This window comes from Ahaetulla prasina, chromosome 1 (genome assembly GCF_028640845.1).
Source record: "Ahaetulla prasina isolate Xishuangbanna chromosome 1, ASM2864084v1, whole genome shotgun sequence".
In the NCBI taxonomy this organism is placed as follows: Eukaryota; Metazoa; Chordata; class Lepidosauria; order Squamata; family Colubridae; genus Ahaetulla; species Ahaetulla prasina.
The window spans coordinates 162,639,334-162,656,878 of NC_080539.1; the positions used below are offsets into that span (position 1 = coordinate 162,639,334).

At 37.3% G+C, this 17,545-nt stretch overlaps 1 long non-coding RNA gene across 1 annotated transcript in view; it reads left to right on the top strand.

The window, feature by feature from the left end:
• The window catches only part of LOC131196610 (uncharacterized), a 107,332-nt gene extending 92,097 nt beyond the window's left edge, over positions 1-15,235 (top strand). Inside the window, exon 3 of the long non-coding RNA XR_009154784.1 lies at positions 15,088-15,235. This is a non-coding gene — a long non-coding RNA (uncharacterized LOC131196610). The remainder of the gene's footprint in view (positions 1-15,087) is intronic.
• The last annotated feature ends 2,310 nt before the right edge of the window (positions 15,236-17,545 follow it).

The window sequence follows — 17,545 nt, forward strand, 5'->3', positions numbered from 1 at the left end:
TTAATTTAATTGAATTGAAACACCGCAATTAAGTGAATGATGCGGTTGTTAAATGAATCTGGCTTCCCCTATGAGCTTTGCTTGTCAGACGCTGGCTGGAAAGATCTCAAATGGTGATCGCATGACTGCAGGGTGCTGCAACAATCATAAATACATACCCAGTTGCCAAGAACCTAAATTTTGAACACGTGACCATGGAGATGCTACGATGGTCATACATGTGAGAACTGTCACAAGTCACTTTTTTCAGTGACATTGTAACTTTGAACAGTCACTGAGCAAACAGTTGTAAGTCGAGGACAATCTATATGTGGACTTTGCTAACTGCATGAGGCTTGGTTTCCCATATTCAAGATTGATGCCCATTGCTTTGGAATTTATAACCCACCCATTGGTTATCATCGCTAGAAGTTTCAAAAGGCTTCCTATTTCTTTACCCTTATTCAACGGGTTAGGAGGCAATTCTGTTCGCATTACTATGTAAAGTACCTGTGGAGGGAGAGAAATGAAAATATTTGGAGAATCGGGAGTCCTGTTTCTTTGACTTCAATAAAAAATAAAATCCACTCAGTTGCAAGTATTTCTTGCTCACATGTCAGTTGAAGCCGTTTGCTAGCAGAACACTTAAATGAAGGCATTCTTTCAATACTGCTTTGGTGGTTTTGTTTTTTTCTTCTTTTTCAATTGTGAAGTTGATTTTCTTAGCCTTTGACAGTTTTTCGTGATTTTTTTTTCCTTTCCAATCTAAAATGTTGAACTAATTCAATTTATCTTGTCCACTTTACTCATACAACTGAAACATATCTATGATAAATTAATGTGATATAGATAATTTGGAATGTGGTGCAAGAATTCAATGCATACCAGTAATATTGTATTACCTAAGGATATAAAATTTTAATTTAAAAAGTTAAAGGTCCATAAATCATATTCTATCTATACTTGTCAGTGTTTTTGACAACCTATTTTGGGATAATCTCATTCTTTTTTCAGATGGCAAATATTTCAGTTTAACTTACTTTTCCCAAAAAATTGAAAAAGGGAGAGACAGGAAGAGTGCAATTCTTATTGAATTGAATGTGCCAATTCCATGGTCTCAGATAATGATGCAATGCTTGCCCATCCTTGGTTTTAGAGAATATGACTGTAACATACTTGTTATTCTTCTAGTCAATCCCATTCTGGAATCATCAAAACTTTAATACCCAAATCCAGGTAACCACCACCAATAAACATATCATTTATTTATTTATTTATTTATTTTGTCACAACAATATACATAAGCATCACACAAAAAGATTATATAGTATATAAACATATATATGAAGAAATATAAAGAGGTATAAGCATATATATATATAAGAAGAAGAAAAAGAAAAACAATAGGACAGGAACGGTAGGCACGTTTGTGCTCTTATGCACGCCCCTTATGGTCCTCTTAGGAATGGGGTGAGGTCAATAGTAAAAAGTTTTTGGATAAAGCTTTTAGGATTATGGGAAGAGACCACAGAGTCAGGTAAAGTGTTCCAAGCACTGATGATTCTGTTACAGAAGTCATATTTTCTGCAATCTAGATTAAAGAGGTTAACATTAAGTTTAAATCTATTATATCAATGATTGGAAGTTAATTCAATACAATTTATTATAGGATTGATGAGGAAAATTGTCCTTGTAATTGATATGCAAGACTGCGGTCAAAAACCAATTCCGACAGACAATGGCCCAAAGTTAAAATTGGTTTTAAAAAATGAACATTATTTCCAGGAGCTGGACATCAAGAGACACTTTTTATAAACATTTTCAACAATACCATTTTCCATTGTGGTGATACCTTCAGAAGTGAACTTTAATGTTTAAGTGGTCAAAGAGCATTATCCTCCTTATAAAATGTTATATTTGTCTTCATTGGTGTCAGTGCATATCCAAATCAGGTATACAATGAAGCATCAAGCTATCATTCAGTTGCCATATTATTTCAAATCACCTATGAAACCTATCTCCCAAATATTACCTTTATTGCTTCAATGGGATTTATTTGCCCATGGTGCTGTTAATAAAACTGGTTGCCTATATAGCATGATAATGGTATCTTCTGTGCCACATTTTTTGTGATTGGTTGGAATTATTTGTATGACTGAAGCAGCGATAAAACAAAATGCTGAAGTTGCAGATGATGGCAACAAACAGGACTATAAAGTTTAAATATTTCTGTAATGAGGATGCTGCCAAAAAAGTTCTTTACTCTGTCTTCTTGAGTTCTTTCTACTCAAACACTAAAATGAAAAAATGTTTGGTTCATGTCCTTCAATTAGAATGTAATAGCCTTGAGGATTAAGCAATGGATAAGAACAAAGGTGTATTTATACTATCTTTTTTGAGCTAAACAGCATTTTTGGGTGATTGGGGTACTAATGATGAGGCTACTACACAGAATGAGATCTATTCCTATCTATGTTATGGACCATAAAATTGCCTTTGTACCATCACCTTGATTTTCAGGTAACTGACAATGTTCATATTTGACAGAGTCACTAAATTCCTCTGTCATCTCCCAGTTGGATACAGTGGTGGGTTTCAAAATTTTTTACTACTGGTTCTCTGGGTGTGGCTTGGTGGGCGTGGCATGGCTTGATGGGTGTGGCTTGGTGGGCATGGCATGGGAAGAAATCTCCATTCCCACTCTACTCCAGGGGAAGGATACTGTAAAATCTCCATTCCTTCCTGATCAGCTGGGACTCAGGAGGCAGGGAATAGATGGGTCAGTCAGAATTTTTATTACCGATTCTCCGAACTACTCAAAATTTCTGCTACCGGTTCTCTAGAACTGCTGAAACCCACCTCTGGTTGGATGGTTATATTATTATTTTAGGGAGAAATCTCTGTAGTGCTGGAGCAATCTGGTGAGAATGGAACCTCTTGGTGACTTTGCAATATTTGATTCACTTATCACATACTCGCTTCAACTCTTAACTCCCCATAAGTTGTTTCCCTGCAGACGAGCTGCTATTGTTATTATTCATCTCTCAGTCTCATAATTAATATCTTTTCTCCATTCCTTGGGCTTGCTTGTTCCTGCATTTTTGAGCCAACTCATACCAATTGATGGTGGTGTATCTATATCTACTTGCTTTTCAGAACATGATCAAACACAACAGGCTATATATGAATGCTCAGATGAACTCTGGTTAGCCAAGCTACTGTATTAGAGAAACATGTAATATTTGAAAAGTCATTTAAACTTTGTGAAAGTACTCTGATTACTCCTTTTTTTCCCTGGAGGTTGGTCGTTTTCTTAACAAGAGTTGTAAAAATATAAAATGGTTCAATCATCCCTAAAACCCAAATCTCTCAACATTCCAGAGTTTATTTAATTTATCTCTCTTCCATAATGCTGAACTACAAAATTAAAATGCACCAGAGGCTCAACATGGACTAGAATATATGATTGATGTTTTTAGCTCGTATCTTATCTACTTCGCATAGTTGCTTCAGCTCTTTTATTGGATATATTTTATTGTTTTGTATTTTATTCATTGTGAACTACCCTGAGGGTTCCTTGTAACTATGTTTAGGCTAAGGGATAGAATAAATAAGCATGTGAACATGGCTATGCAAACGGGCAATTTTTAAAGGAAATTTCCATTACCCCTTACCTCCTATTCAAGGTACTAATAGTGATAAAATAGTGAGGATCTAGTTTTGTGGACATATGAGCTTCAAGGCAAAAGAAAAAAAGAAAAAGATACTGAAATAATGGGATGTGCTCACACTAAAATGTAGACACCTTCTGATCCTACAAAATTACAATAAACTTATTAGTATTTTTCCCTAATCCTAAAATAACAACAAAAAATTCCCAAAAGTATAGATGGCAATTTCCAATTTTCCTACCATAGTATAGGTTCCATTAAGAAAATATGAAAAACAGAATCATAATAATTGCATCCCAAAGAATAGAAGGCTTTTTTTAATCTTGACATATTATCTGAAAATTCTAAAGAATGGTGGTGTCTGAAAAATTCTAAAGAATGGATGAAGTGCCAAATGATTGGTGAATAACGAATGTCCCTAACCCTACTTCCAATAAAGATGACGGGGAGAAGTACTGAAAAAAGCATGATCAGTCTGATAGTTTTACTTGAGCGAATTCTAGAGATCATAAAGTGATTGATTAATTAATTAATTATTAGGATTCAGTATTATAGCCTGAATCATCTAATATGATAACCTGATCATTAGAATTCAGTAGCCTCCATAATTGTCAACTCTTCCAGTTAGACCAATCAGGAAAGAAGATAGTACAAGGACTACTAGAATTCTACGTTATTATTGTAAGAAGTAATAACATTTTTAAAATTTTGAAACCCTTCAGGATTTCTAGGATTCCCTTACATCTCCTCTCATACAGAATATGAATGTATCGGTCATTACCAAACCTATTTTTTATTGTTTCAAATTCATTATGAATAGTTCATGGACAACTGCCTTCTTTGGTGGTGTTACATGAAGCTCCATCCAGAACATATGCTAGTATGCTAGTATGTAATGAATGTGGGCCTTGGAAGACAGGTAGAAAATCCGCCGTCTAAGTGTGATACAGGAAATTGAATTTAAAGGAGGAATGGTAGTGAAAGCATCTCAAAAAGGATTCTCCCTAGTTTTAGGGAGAATAAAAGTGAGAAGTAGAAAGGATATTTTCAGATTTGCAAGATTTTATTAATAAATATAATAATAAATATATAATAAAAATAGAGGTGATGCTCTTGGCTGTGTTTTTTTGCCTGAATTACCTCATAAGGCTGGTATCAATTCTGCAAGTCAGAAATTACCCCTCCTATCCCTCATTTTTACTTTTCCAAAACTAGGGAAGGTTCCTACTGAGATGTTTTTGTCATCCCTTCTCCTTCAAACTCAAATTTCATTTATAAGGTCATTGCCTAGTCTGAGAATCTTCCTCTTTTCATCCAAGGTCATTCCTATATACCAGTGACAATTTGATTCAAAGAAGGTAGGGTATCAAAATAATAAATGAACACCTTCAAGTTTCTAAGGGTGACTGATCAACATATGCAGATGTCTCTTGGCCATGCTTTGTGATCTCCTCCTCATAGTATGTTGAAGAGAAACCAATACATTAGACTAAAATAAACTGATAAATTCATACAAAAGTGTTGCTTTCTATACTTATTTCGGGAGGAAAATATTTGAGAAATGATCTCAGTAAATTCTGAACTGAACAGTTAGCAAGCTATTAATGGGAAATCCAAATGTCTGGATTTGGTTTGGTGTTTTTAATTTCCTCTTTAACTTCCATTCTGTTATAGTGTTTAACAGATGGTACCATAAACATGAATACTAGGAAGAAAAACCACCAAAATGCAGTATCTGAAAATGTTTAGCAGGACAGTTGAAGTTTGTAATAAACAAAAGAGAAATTAAAATTGGTCTTAGAGCATTTAATGATGTCAGTCAAATTGCATGGTTCTATTATGGCAGAACATGTAACTACACAAACATACTATTTAAGCTCCAGATAAAACACTCATCCATTAAGCAGAAAAAGATGTGTTTTCCAAATGACATACGCTTCCATTTAACATTTTGAGACCATGAATCTTTTTCTTTTATACCTGATATCATTCTACAAAAGAAAAATGGAACTTGGAAAGCCATGGTGGTAAGTAATTAATATAGTTTCCATTTTTATCCTCCAGATTTAGTATGGAAAAGACTAACCCTACTCTTAGTTATGACTGCAAGCAGCAGTGTGGTCAATGACAGAGACGTGTGATCTCATAACAAAAATAAACCTAACCCTGAGTAATCATTCTTAGGTTAGAGATGGTCTATAACTATACTGCAATAAATACAAAAAAATTACAATGTCTACTGTGGACATGATAAGTCCTTTGGCGGAGATTGCAAGTCTAAGCAATTCTTGCAGTAAGCTGTTTTAGATCAAAATATGTGTCCAGTGAAGCAGTTTACATCCCCACAAACTATTTTGATTCGATAGGCAGCTCAGAGATATTGAGGATAGCTGAAGATCTCTTTTACCAACTTCTAACCAAATCTACAGCACATTCCTAAGGGAAGAGCTATAGTTTCCAAAGGCATTTAATCTAGCAAATGCAATTAATAGAGTTCCAATTACTGTGTCTTGTTTCTTCTTTCTATTTTGTAAGCCCAGAGATGCTAAGAAAATGTATTGCTACAGAAATGCAAATATTTGGGATCTTATTTCTCTTTTATTAATAATATTGTAGGTAGCTGTATTTGGAAGAATAATAGCCAGCTAGAAAATGGTATGCAAAGGCTTTTTACTTAGTACTTAGAATTCTTCAGGGAAGAAATACAGGAACGAAAAGGAAAAACAAGAGGAAGATCATAAATGGGAAAGAATAAAGGTGAAAGATGCAATGATAGTAATGAGAGCTGCTGGTGAAGAAAACAAGCAATTTACTTGTTTGTATACACGTGTGCTTAACATGCAACCTCCCTAGTTCAGATAGGGAAGGGCCATTGCTCCAAATCAGAATACCCACCTAGCTTGTAGAAAATCCAAGGCCAGTCCCCAGTGCTGATATTCTGTTTGCAGTCTTAGAAAACCACTAATTGGTGCTGGGCTAAGTGGCAACTATTCTAATTTACAATATGGAAAATTCTGTATTCCACTAAGACACCCAACACCAAGCTTTCCTTCAATATAGACATGTATGGTAAAGAATGTGCATAAACAACTATTGTGTATACCAGGGATAAGGGTTGGGCTTTGTTTTCCTGCTTTTTGAAATTAGACTGTAATGATTCAAACAAGGGTACTCAATATTTATAGGTCCCCTGTTCTAGCTTGAATGATGAACTAGGTACTCAACAATCAACCACCCAAAATTGCATGCCATTTTGTTGATCACTTCTCACAAGATCATAAATAAGAATGCCAGCCTAGGAGATTTTGATGTTTTCCTGTGGGATCATATGCAATACTGCTAAGAATCTCTTAGGTGTTTATCACTTTGCAATATTATTATTATTATTTTAAAGTAATTTGGGAAACTGGGTGTTAGAAGAGTCACAAAAAGAAATGCTTATATAGTGACAAAGTTGCAATAAAGAAAAGAATTTTTTTACAACCAATGAATACAATTTATTTCACTAAGCACTTTGCATATATCAATTAACAGACCACCTCAACAGCTTTGCTAATATAATTAAATAACATAAATGAACAAAGTTATTGAAATCAATTTTTTTTCTATGCATTGCTTTTAAATTCCAAATAAGGAGATTTGCCTTATTTAGGGCCGCGGTGTGGCTCAGGCTGTAAGAAGCCTGTTATTAAAACACAGCTGCCTGCAATTACTGCAGGTTCTAGTCCCACCAGGTCCAAGGTTGACTCAGCCTTCCATCCTTTATAAGGTAGGTAAAATGAGGACCCAGATTGTTGGGGGGGCAATAAGTTGACTTTGTAAATATACAAATAGAATGAGACTATTGCCTTACACACTGTAAGCCACCCTGAGTCTTCGGAGAAGGGCGGGATATAAATGTAAACAAAAAAAATAAATTTAAATTTCTGAGATGTCTCTGGTACAAATAATAACCAAGAAAGTGATCAAAATTAATAGATAATAAAATTATTACTGAGGGAGGGAGGGAGGAAGGAAGGAAGGAAATTTTAGCTTAAAGAAAAATTATTATTAATGTAATGTTTTTAAAATTGTTTTATAATTTTAGAATCATAAACTGCTCAGATTTGGTTAAATTGGGTGGCTATAGAAATTGAATGAATGAATGAATTAATTAATATCCAAGTATACCAGGGTGCCAAGGTACTTACAGTTGAGAACCTGTATAATAAATATTTATTTATTATACTTATATACTTATATTATAAATATAATTCCATATTTATTTTCTATTTCTATCAAGGAATTCTTTGACCCAATCTCCTAAAATTAGAACAACAGGATAACATAAAGATATTACTGTCTTGAATAGGTAGAAGGGATTTTTTTAAAAAAAGTTTTTCAAGTTAAATCTTCTAACATTTCTGGCTAGGAAAAAACCACAATATTTCATGTTGTACCTCTCACACATTATCCTTTTGTTATGCTGATATTGGGGTGACTTTAAACCTGGGCTAAACGCTCTACCTTATAATAGGCTGTGATCAGTTAATTCATGTATTATGATTCTTGGAAACCTTTCCTATATATGATTCACTCATTTTAATAATCCCGATTTCCATTTCTAGGCCTCTGCAAGACTTTTTTCATCATAAACCTTCTGCCCTTTAACATCGAAATTTGACTGAGGTGGATTAATCCTGTACTGGAATGGCTACACTGCCTACTGTATGCCCTCCGATAAGGCAATGTGTACAGAGTGATACTTTAATGAAAAGAAAATAACTTTTCATATAGTACTGAACCACAAAATATGCATCTGTCTGTCCTTCGTGCTTGATTATAATGGATGTGTGTGCATCTGTGTCTGTGTGTTTCAAGATAAAGCCTTCTGGCAATACATCAAAACCTCTTGTTTGGTTTTAGTGTAACAACTGCAAACTAAATACACTTTCACAGCTAACTCAGAACAATGCTCTTTCAAATGTCCTTAGGTTTTCCTCCAGGCAACAGCAGTTATGGTCCATGTTGCAGTAATTCTTTGCTGTGGGTGACAATGCACCATCAAACTGAGAAACTCTCCATAACACCAGTTGTGAAAGTAACAGGAGCTTTACTTCCTTACTTTCAAAACAAATCAAAAACCTGTTAATTTTTTACTCTATCTCTATGCTAATCAGACTTCTGGGAAAGAACCAACTCGTGATGACTTCGGACTGACTTAGACACTGAAGGACGATTTGTGTTTTGTTTTAAATATCCACTTTTGCAGAACGATGCTGAGTCAAGATAAGTCAATGTAGCCAATATAAATAAACTCCTCCAGGTTGTAATTTTCATTGTTGCAACCATTTGCCTAATCATATCTCCATTATACAGTGGAAGAGTCAGTCTAAGTTAAAGTTGTAGTGCATGGAAAGCAAATTTGGAGAATTAGGAGTACAATTGAATATAAAAGGGTCAAAACCCTGCTGTTTCATTAAATTCCTATGGACTACATGGATACATCTATGCAACTTTCTTGGCAGCAGTACAGAAATTTCATACTTTCTTGTGTGATATCTTTCCACCTTTTCTTTTAGCTCTGAAATCCCTCCCCCCCCCCCCGGGTCCCAACCAAGGCTAACCTTGTTTAGCTTCCAAGTCTGAACAAGGTCGGCTAGTTGCTTCCTTTTATTGAGATTGCACAGAAGTGCTTATTCCTATAAGCACTGCTTTCTTAAATCAGTTTGATATCTCTCAATCGAAAATACTATGACTGGCAGCTCACAGGAGACAGAAATGGGAAGAGAAGAGCTAGCAGATTTGGAAAATCACTTCAGAATGTTTATCTGTCCTGCCCTTTTCCCAAAAGCTTCAATCAGCAGCTCCCTAGCGGCATCGCTTGTGGCAGCAGCCAAAAAGCAAGAGGAAGCCTTCAGCCAGGAGTGGCTTTTTGCCAATAGCAAGCAGCTTTTATTTGACCTGTACAGCTGTCTACAACTTTGGGCTGTTGCTTACTTTGTTCCCCTTTCAAAAGAAGCCGATTCAGAAGCTAAGGTAGCAGGAGAGAGTTTATACTGCCTGCCTCCTTTGGCAAAGATAGTAATTATATATAGGTAAGTCCTCCACTTACAACAGTTTCTTTAATAATCATTGAAAGTTACAATGACACCGAAAAATGTGACTTATGATTGCTGTTCACACTAAATGACCATTGCAGCACCCCCACGGACATGTAATCAAAATTTAGGCTCTGGGCAACTGACTCATATTTATGATGGTTGCAGTGACCTGGGCCATGCTATCCCCTTTTGCGACCTTCTAACAAGCAAAATCAATGGAGAAGCCAGATTCACATAACAACCAAGATACTAAGAATTGCAGTGATTCACTTAACAACTGTGTCAATAAAGATTGTAAAATGAAGCAAAATTCACTTAACAATTGTCTTACTTAGAAACAGAAATGTTGGGGTCAGTTGTGGTACTACCTGTACCTGAAGGAAAATTATGACAAACTGGGAAAGGCAAGGATGACCTAACTACCTTCTCAAGAAGAAGATGTAGGGATAGATGGTTGGACAAAAAAAGCTAAAGTCATTGGTTAGATCAGAGGTCCCCAAACTCTTTAGCTCATTGATCCTTTGTGAAGTTTCATATTGTTCATAAACCTTCAGACATTTATTATATGGAAATAATGGATACTACTGTAAGTTATCTGAAAGTCAGTTTGATATAGTGGTTAAGGCATCGGACTAGAAGCAGGAGACCATGAGTTCAGTCCAGGGGTAGGATTCAGCCGGTTCACACCAGTTCAGGCGAACTGGTTGTTAAATTACCCACCCACCCTCTATCAAAGTGGATCCTGGGCGCTGCACTGCAATGAAGAAACAGGCAACGGAGAAGCCAGTATGAGGAAAGGAGAAGGCCGCTTTCCCTCCTCCTTCCCTCATGCTGGTTGCTCCGTTGCCCATTTCTCCATTGCAGCCCAGCATCCAGGATCCACTTTGATGTGGTGGGGGTGGGGGTGATTTAACAACTGGTTGGCCCAGGGTCAGGTTGGCCATCCCGGCAGGCTCATCCCACATGTGTGGTGGAGCTGGAGGACGGGGATAGGCCACGCCTCCCACGACAGCCAAACTGACCCTGGGCGAACTAGTTGTTAAATTATCTTAATCCCACCACTGGTTTAGTTCAACCTTAGACAGAAAGCCAGCAGGGTGACCTGGGGATGATTATTCTCTCTGGGAAGCAGGCAATGACAAACCCACTTCCAAAAAGCCTTGCCAAGAAAACTGTAGGGTCTTGTTCAGGCAGTCCCTGGGAATTGGACGTGATTGCATGGAAGAAAAAAACCCCAAACTAATCAATATCAATAACAATTATAACAGCAATTTCATAAATGTAGGTAACATTTGAAGTATAAAAAATATAATATTTTACTAGAACTACCAACATTATAAATGGGAAGGATGCATCTGATGAGCATCAACAATGGCACTGATATTTGGTGGGAGACTAGGGAATTTTAGTCATAAGTCATTACATTCTTCTGGGTTCAACCTGTTTCTATTGACCTAAGTCATTTACTGACCCCTTTGGACCTCCAGTCATTTATTCACACATTGGATAAACTCATCAAGCCTTGGGGTAAGATATTGACCAATTTGGGGGACCCTGGGTTAGGTTGCTGTTGTTGTTAATTGCAAAGTCATGTCCAACCCATCGCGACCCCATGGACAACATTCCTCCAGGCCTTCCTGTCCTCTACCATCCTCTGGAGTCCATTTAAGCTCATGCCTACTGCTTCAATGACTCCATCCAGCCACCTCGTTCTCTATCGTCCCCTTCTTCTTTTGCCCTCAATCTTTCCCAGCATTAGGCTCTTCTCCAGTGAGTCCTTCCTTCTCAGGTGGCCAAAGTATTTCAGTTTCATATTCAGGATCTGGCCTTCTAAAGAGCAGTCAAAGTTGATCTCCTCTAGGACTGACTTGTTTGTTTGCCTTGCAGTCTAAGGGACTCGCAGGAGTCTTCTCCAGCACCAGAGTTCAAAGGCCTCAATTCTTTGGTGCTCAGCCTTTCTTATGGTCCAACTTTCACAGCCATACATTGCAACTGGAAAAAAACATAGCCTTGACTATACACGTGGCAGGGTGATGTCTCTGCTTTTTAGTACACTGTCTAGATTTGCCATAGCTTTCCTCCCCAAGGTTAGGTATACAACTATTTCCATTCCATATTTTTCTTAAAAAGAAAAAAAATGTGCCTCCCAGTTCTGTTGCTGAATGTAAGATGTGTTCATAAGAAGACCTTCTTAGTGCTTGATTTAATTCTGCATGGGGGATAATTCCCAAACTTCTTGTCCTGTGCTTTTAAAACAAATTTGCATTTTGCTAGATACAGTGGTTTTAATCTCTTGCACCTGCTGACACTTTTCATTTTGCAATTGAGTTGCCAGCATGCTTTCATTTCATCCTGCATATTTATTTTTGCTGTGATGTTATTGTATTTTATTGGACCATTATTCATGCTTTAAATTATGTTATATAACACAAAAATATTAGTTTCTGAATTGTTTAGTATATTAAATATAGGAACATGGTTATCAGGACAGCAACCTGGATTTTGACATCAAATTGGAAGGCAGCTCCAGAACACAGAGTTGTGAACAAATGAATCATAGATCCATTTATCCCCATATTTCCAAATCTGAAATAAGGACATTTCAATATGCTTCATGTAACCTAAGGCACAATTTTTTTTATTTCTCCTTCCTCTTCTCTACTTTGGAGCACATTATGTCATGAGTGTCCAATTTTTTGGCTTCCCTGGGCCTCATTGAGTGAAGAGAAATTGTCTTGGGTTGCATATATGATATTTAATATAGTTAATATATATAAATAACATAATGTTAAAAATGTAAAGTCTTGTTGGCCGTATTACTAGCTGTCCAGAGAGGCAGGTGGCCCCTGGGCAATGGTTGGATATGTCTGCATTATGTGAAGACCTAGATCTCTAGAAAAGGCTCTAATTCTGGGAAACATGGAAAGAGAAAAGGACAATGACTAGCAGCAAGACATATACTCAGTTACAGTGGTAATGGGTGCACCTTTGCAAGACCTGAAGCTTACAGACAGTTTGTCATGGAGAAAATATATCCATTTTGTCTCTAAAATTTGATACCAACTTGATGACACGTAACTAGTTTTCAAATGTGCGCGTGTGATTGTGGTTTCCTTAAAATGAACAGTAAACTCATACACACCTGGTACAGGCCTATGTTCCAAGGGCCAATGCAAAACTATTCTACTGAGGCATTTTCTACAACATGTAGTGCAAATCCAGATATGTATTAACCAGGGGTAAAATCTACTTATCTTCCTTACCGGTTCGGAAGTGCATACTTCTGGAACGAGCTTCCCCCGGGTTTACGCCAAATACCTGACCTTCGGACATTCCGTCGCGAACTGAAGACACATCTTTTCATTCGCGCGGGGCTGGCTTGAACTGAATTTTATTAATTTTAAATTTTTATTAATTAATTTTAAATGGGGTTTTTAGTCTAGTATATTTTAACCTATCAGGCTAATTTTAAAATAAGTTTTTTAATCTGCATTTTAAATTGTATATTGTATTATCTGTTTTATTTTTGCCTGTACACCGCCCTGAGTCCTTCGGGAGAAGGGCGGTATAAAAATCAAATAAATAAATAAATAAATAAATAAATAAATACTTGCACAGACCTTCTGCGCATGTGCAAAAACTTCTGCGCATGTGCAAAAACTTCTGCGCATGTGCAAAAACTTCTACGCATGCACAGAAGGTAAAAAGAAGGTAAAAAACACATTACTTCCTGGTTAAAACCAGGAAGTAATGACACCCAGGCGGTGACTGCTACCGGATCGCCAAACCACAGGCCACGATCACTACCGGATCGCTAGATCCTGTCAGAACCGGGTATTTCACCCCTGGTATTAACTGAATTAAATGGAACTTATTGTCAGGGAAGTGAATACTATAGTAAAGATTGTAGTCTGCTAACACTAACACCATTGAAGGCAATGGTGCTTCCCAAAAAAATCTCATGCCATATCATTTTCTTCACAACAACATGTTTTGCCATTATCTGCTTCCTAGTCTAGGCTTGAACCCTGGGATTTCTGGAGGCCTTTCATCAAAATTTTATCAAGTCTAATGCTGGTTGGCTTTGTACGATTAGCCAGGATCAGCACAATGTGGTCATCACCTGTAGATCCATTCAGAAATCTCTCTAGTCAACTCCTAGGCATTATTCAAGCAAATAACAAACTGAGGTCCTAGGTGCCAAGGGAATAGTCAACCCTGAAGGGCTCTTCATAGTGCTCAGTGCTCAGGATAAAAATATCATTTTTACCATTATCAAGCTGCCTTTACAAAAAGGTCATGTTTCCAAAAAGAGTCAGAAGAAAATGTCTTCATAGATATAATGGTCATCAAATGAGTATACCTTCAAAAGCTTCTAGAGTTAAAGAAAAAAGAAAATCCCGTGTGGAGAATGAAATTGTTACAAATAAGTATATTCATTTTAACTGTATGGAACCCAAGTTCTTTCTGAGGGAAACATTTGCTATGGGACTTCACCCCCCCAAACAATCCGACAATCCCTGGACATTCCAATTGATAGGTAAGTGGCCTAAATCAGGGGTCTCCAGCCTTGGTCCCTTTCAGACTTGTGGACTTCAACTCCCAGAGTTCCTCAGCCAGCTTTGCTGGCTGGGGGAATCTGGGAGTTGAAGTCCACAAGTCTGAAAAGGACCAAGGTTGGAGACCCCTGGCCTAAATTCAGTGTGTCAAGGGATCTCAAGCTGAATACTTCCAAAAAAACAGCTCTTCCATACTACAACTACAACTATGGCTCATGTACTGAACTTCCACAGATGATAATCCACTGTCTCTGTAGTAGCTAACAATTGAAAACTGGATCATTTACTGTTCTCACAGGATAAGAATGTAATGGCCTGGAATTAATTTAATACCTTTGTTCCACATTGGCTGCAGTGCCAAATTTTAACAGGGGGACCTTAAGTAGGTCATCTACCTAATAATGTAAGAAGTTATTCTTTTAACATGATTTCTGTTTACATAAAGATTATTTTTTCTGCCTAGGAACAATTTTGGAGTCATGTAGTCAATTTTAATCAAGGCATTATTTTGTTTGTAGCTCAAAAGCTATGCCAGCAAAAAGGAACAGATTTTTGCTTCAACTGTCCATCTTCCAAAATTGCTTTTTCCTGGGCCTCATCTGCCACCCCTCTCCCCTTTTAATGCACAATTAGCAGCTGCAGTGAGAAGTGTTATTTGTAGAGCACTTATGGGTTTTTCCAGTATTTTTCTGGTATTTTACTCTTGCCTACCCTCCCCACATTTGACTAATCCGAAGATACAGTTTGCAGTGTTAATTTAAGATAATTATAGGCTTATCTATTTTTTTCTCTTAGAAACTGAAGAATGGTGTCTGAGGAAATGTCTGCAATTCAGTTCTTTCTGTCACAAAAATCCGTCATTTCTGCACATGTACAGCTAATAAGAGCATATACCCCATATGTACATAGCAGGCTGTTGCGCATCGAACAATAAAAGATTTTTTCCACCATGAAAAAGTTTCCTTTTAATACTTCACTCCCACCCCTTTTACTTTTCACTTGAAGTAGTACCACTACAAAGCAATCAAGAAGTGTACAATCTTGCTTAAGGCATACACATTCCAATTTCAGCTGAACACACACAATAACACTCTTCAGTCTTGCTCATGACAAGCATAATCCTGACCTCAATCCGCCAAACCTTGGAAAATCAAGATCGAGTTAAGAGGCACAAATCACCTAAGCCACTGAAAACTCCCATTGCCTTGGCCAAGCAAACAAACAAATAAATCCATCGCTGGCCATATTTGCCCATTCTCCTCCCCTATGTTGGACAAACTTCTACAATTCTAATAGATTTTCTGCTTTCCCAACTTCTGAAGCCCTTCTCCTGAGCCAGCAGGAATTCACCATGCCCTAACCTCATAGGAGTAGAACATAATGCCCTAGGAATGAAGCTGAAAGAGCTCAGCTAGGAGAACTCTTCAGACATAATTGCACATCAGCAGTTTCTTCCAGACTGGGAGGAAAGCATAAACCCCTGTTTGTTCAATCAGAATTGGAAAAAGTTCTCTCAGCAGGAAAAAACGGATTCCATATCATTTCAATCATTCTCCCTACTATTATTTACACAGGGTGGGGTCAGAGTGGGGGTAACCTGGTGAAATCACACTGTCTTTTCTAATTGCCTTCTCAAGGTTTCAAAAACCTGGCAGGAACATGGTGATATCATTACAGCGGGCAGACAGAATTTTTGTTCCACGTTGTAAGGACTGTCCTTTTCTTCCTTCTCTTAAAATAAAGATGCGTTCAATCCAGCAGAATCTTAATGCATTACTTTTGCTATTATTTTTTTTTACCTCAACAAACAGAGCACTACCAAATATCCATGCTTGGTATGGTTTGGGGATGCAGAGTTTGTTTACTCTGGATTTATGTGCTCAAGCATTTCTTTGCTTACTTCACTTTAAGCTTATTTGGAGCCAATAAATTGGGGATCATACAAGTTCTGGATCTTACATATCGAGAAGTGATAATATAAGAAATCCATCAGGAATGCTACACATTATTGTTTGTGTGTATATGTGTATGTGTGTACGTATATGTATATGTAAATGTGTATAGATAGATAGATAGATAGATAGATAGATAGATAGATAGATAGATAGATAGATAGATAGATAGATAGATGATAGATAGATAGATAGATAGATAGATAGATAGATAGATAGATAAAAAATAGGTAGGTAGGTAGGTAGGTAGGTAGGTAGGTAGGTAGGCAGGCAGGCAGGCAGGCAGACAGACAGACAGACAGACAGACAGACAGACAGACAGACAGATAGATAGATAGATACGTGCCTGATCTATCTCTGTGTGTGTGTGTGTGTGTGTGTGTGTGTGTGTGTGTGTGTGTGTAAAGAATGAGAGAGAGATGGGACATTTCTAAATTTGTTGAAGGAAGGAAGGAAGGAAGGAAGGAAGGAAGGAAGGAAGGAAGGAAGGAAGAGGAGGGAGGGAGGAAAAGAAGAATCTAGCATTATTCATTGGTCAATGCCCAGAGGGGCAGAGCTGTCTATCTCTTCACTGTTAATGGCTGAGGACATAAACATTGGGATATAAGCCTCTTCACTGATGCAAGTAGCATCTGATAGAGTATAATGAAAATGGGAGAAACTGAAATACACTTATGCTTCACCTGACTAAATGTAATGGGGAAAGATATTATCATTCTCCTAAGTTAGAGAATAAGCTGGACATTACAGGGCTATTAGGATTACCCTTTACAAGAAGTCAAGAATTGTACTGTACTAAAATAACTTGTTGTAATAGGGATAGGAAAGAGGTGCCCTCAGGATTGAAGCAGCTCTCCCTCTGAGGTCCTTCTGTTCTGAGGTCAACATACATGTGAGTAAAAGCACTTGGTAAATTAGGCTTGCTTGCTGCCCCTACACACACACACACACACACACACACACACACACACACACACACTATAAACCAATTTCTCTCTTCCCCACCAGCCCTCTGCAGACCTAGAAGACAACTGAAGGGCAAATCCTCTCTCCACCTCAGCTTTGAGTAAATACAAAATGGGAAAACAAAACTTTTGGGAAGCTGTAGCTCTGACAAGCTGAGGTGCTACAAGGCAGCCAGTGAATTCCAGGATTGAAACAAAATCAGCTTTATTGAAAGGGTCAAAGTAATCCACACAACACGTACTAAAAAAAAAAAATACAAAAAAACCCTAACACAATTCTAACTACAGCTGAACAACTCAGTTTTCCACTTTGTGTGAGGTAATCTCTTCATTCTC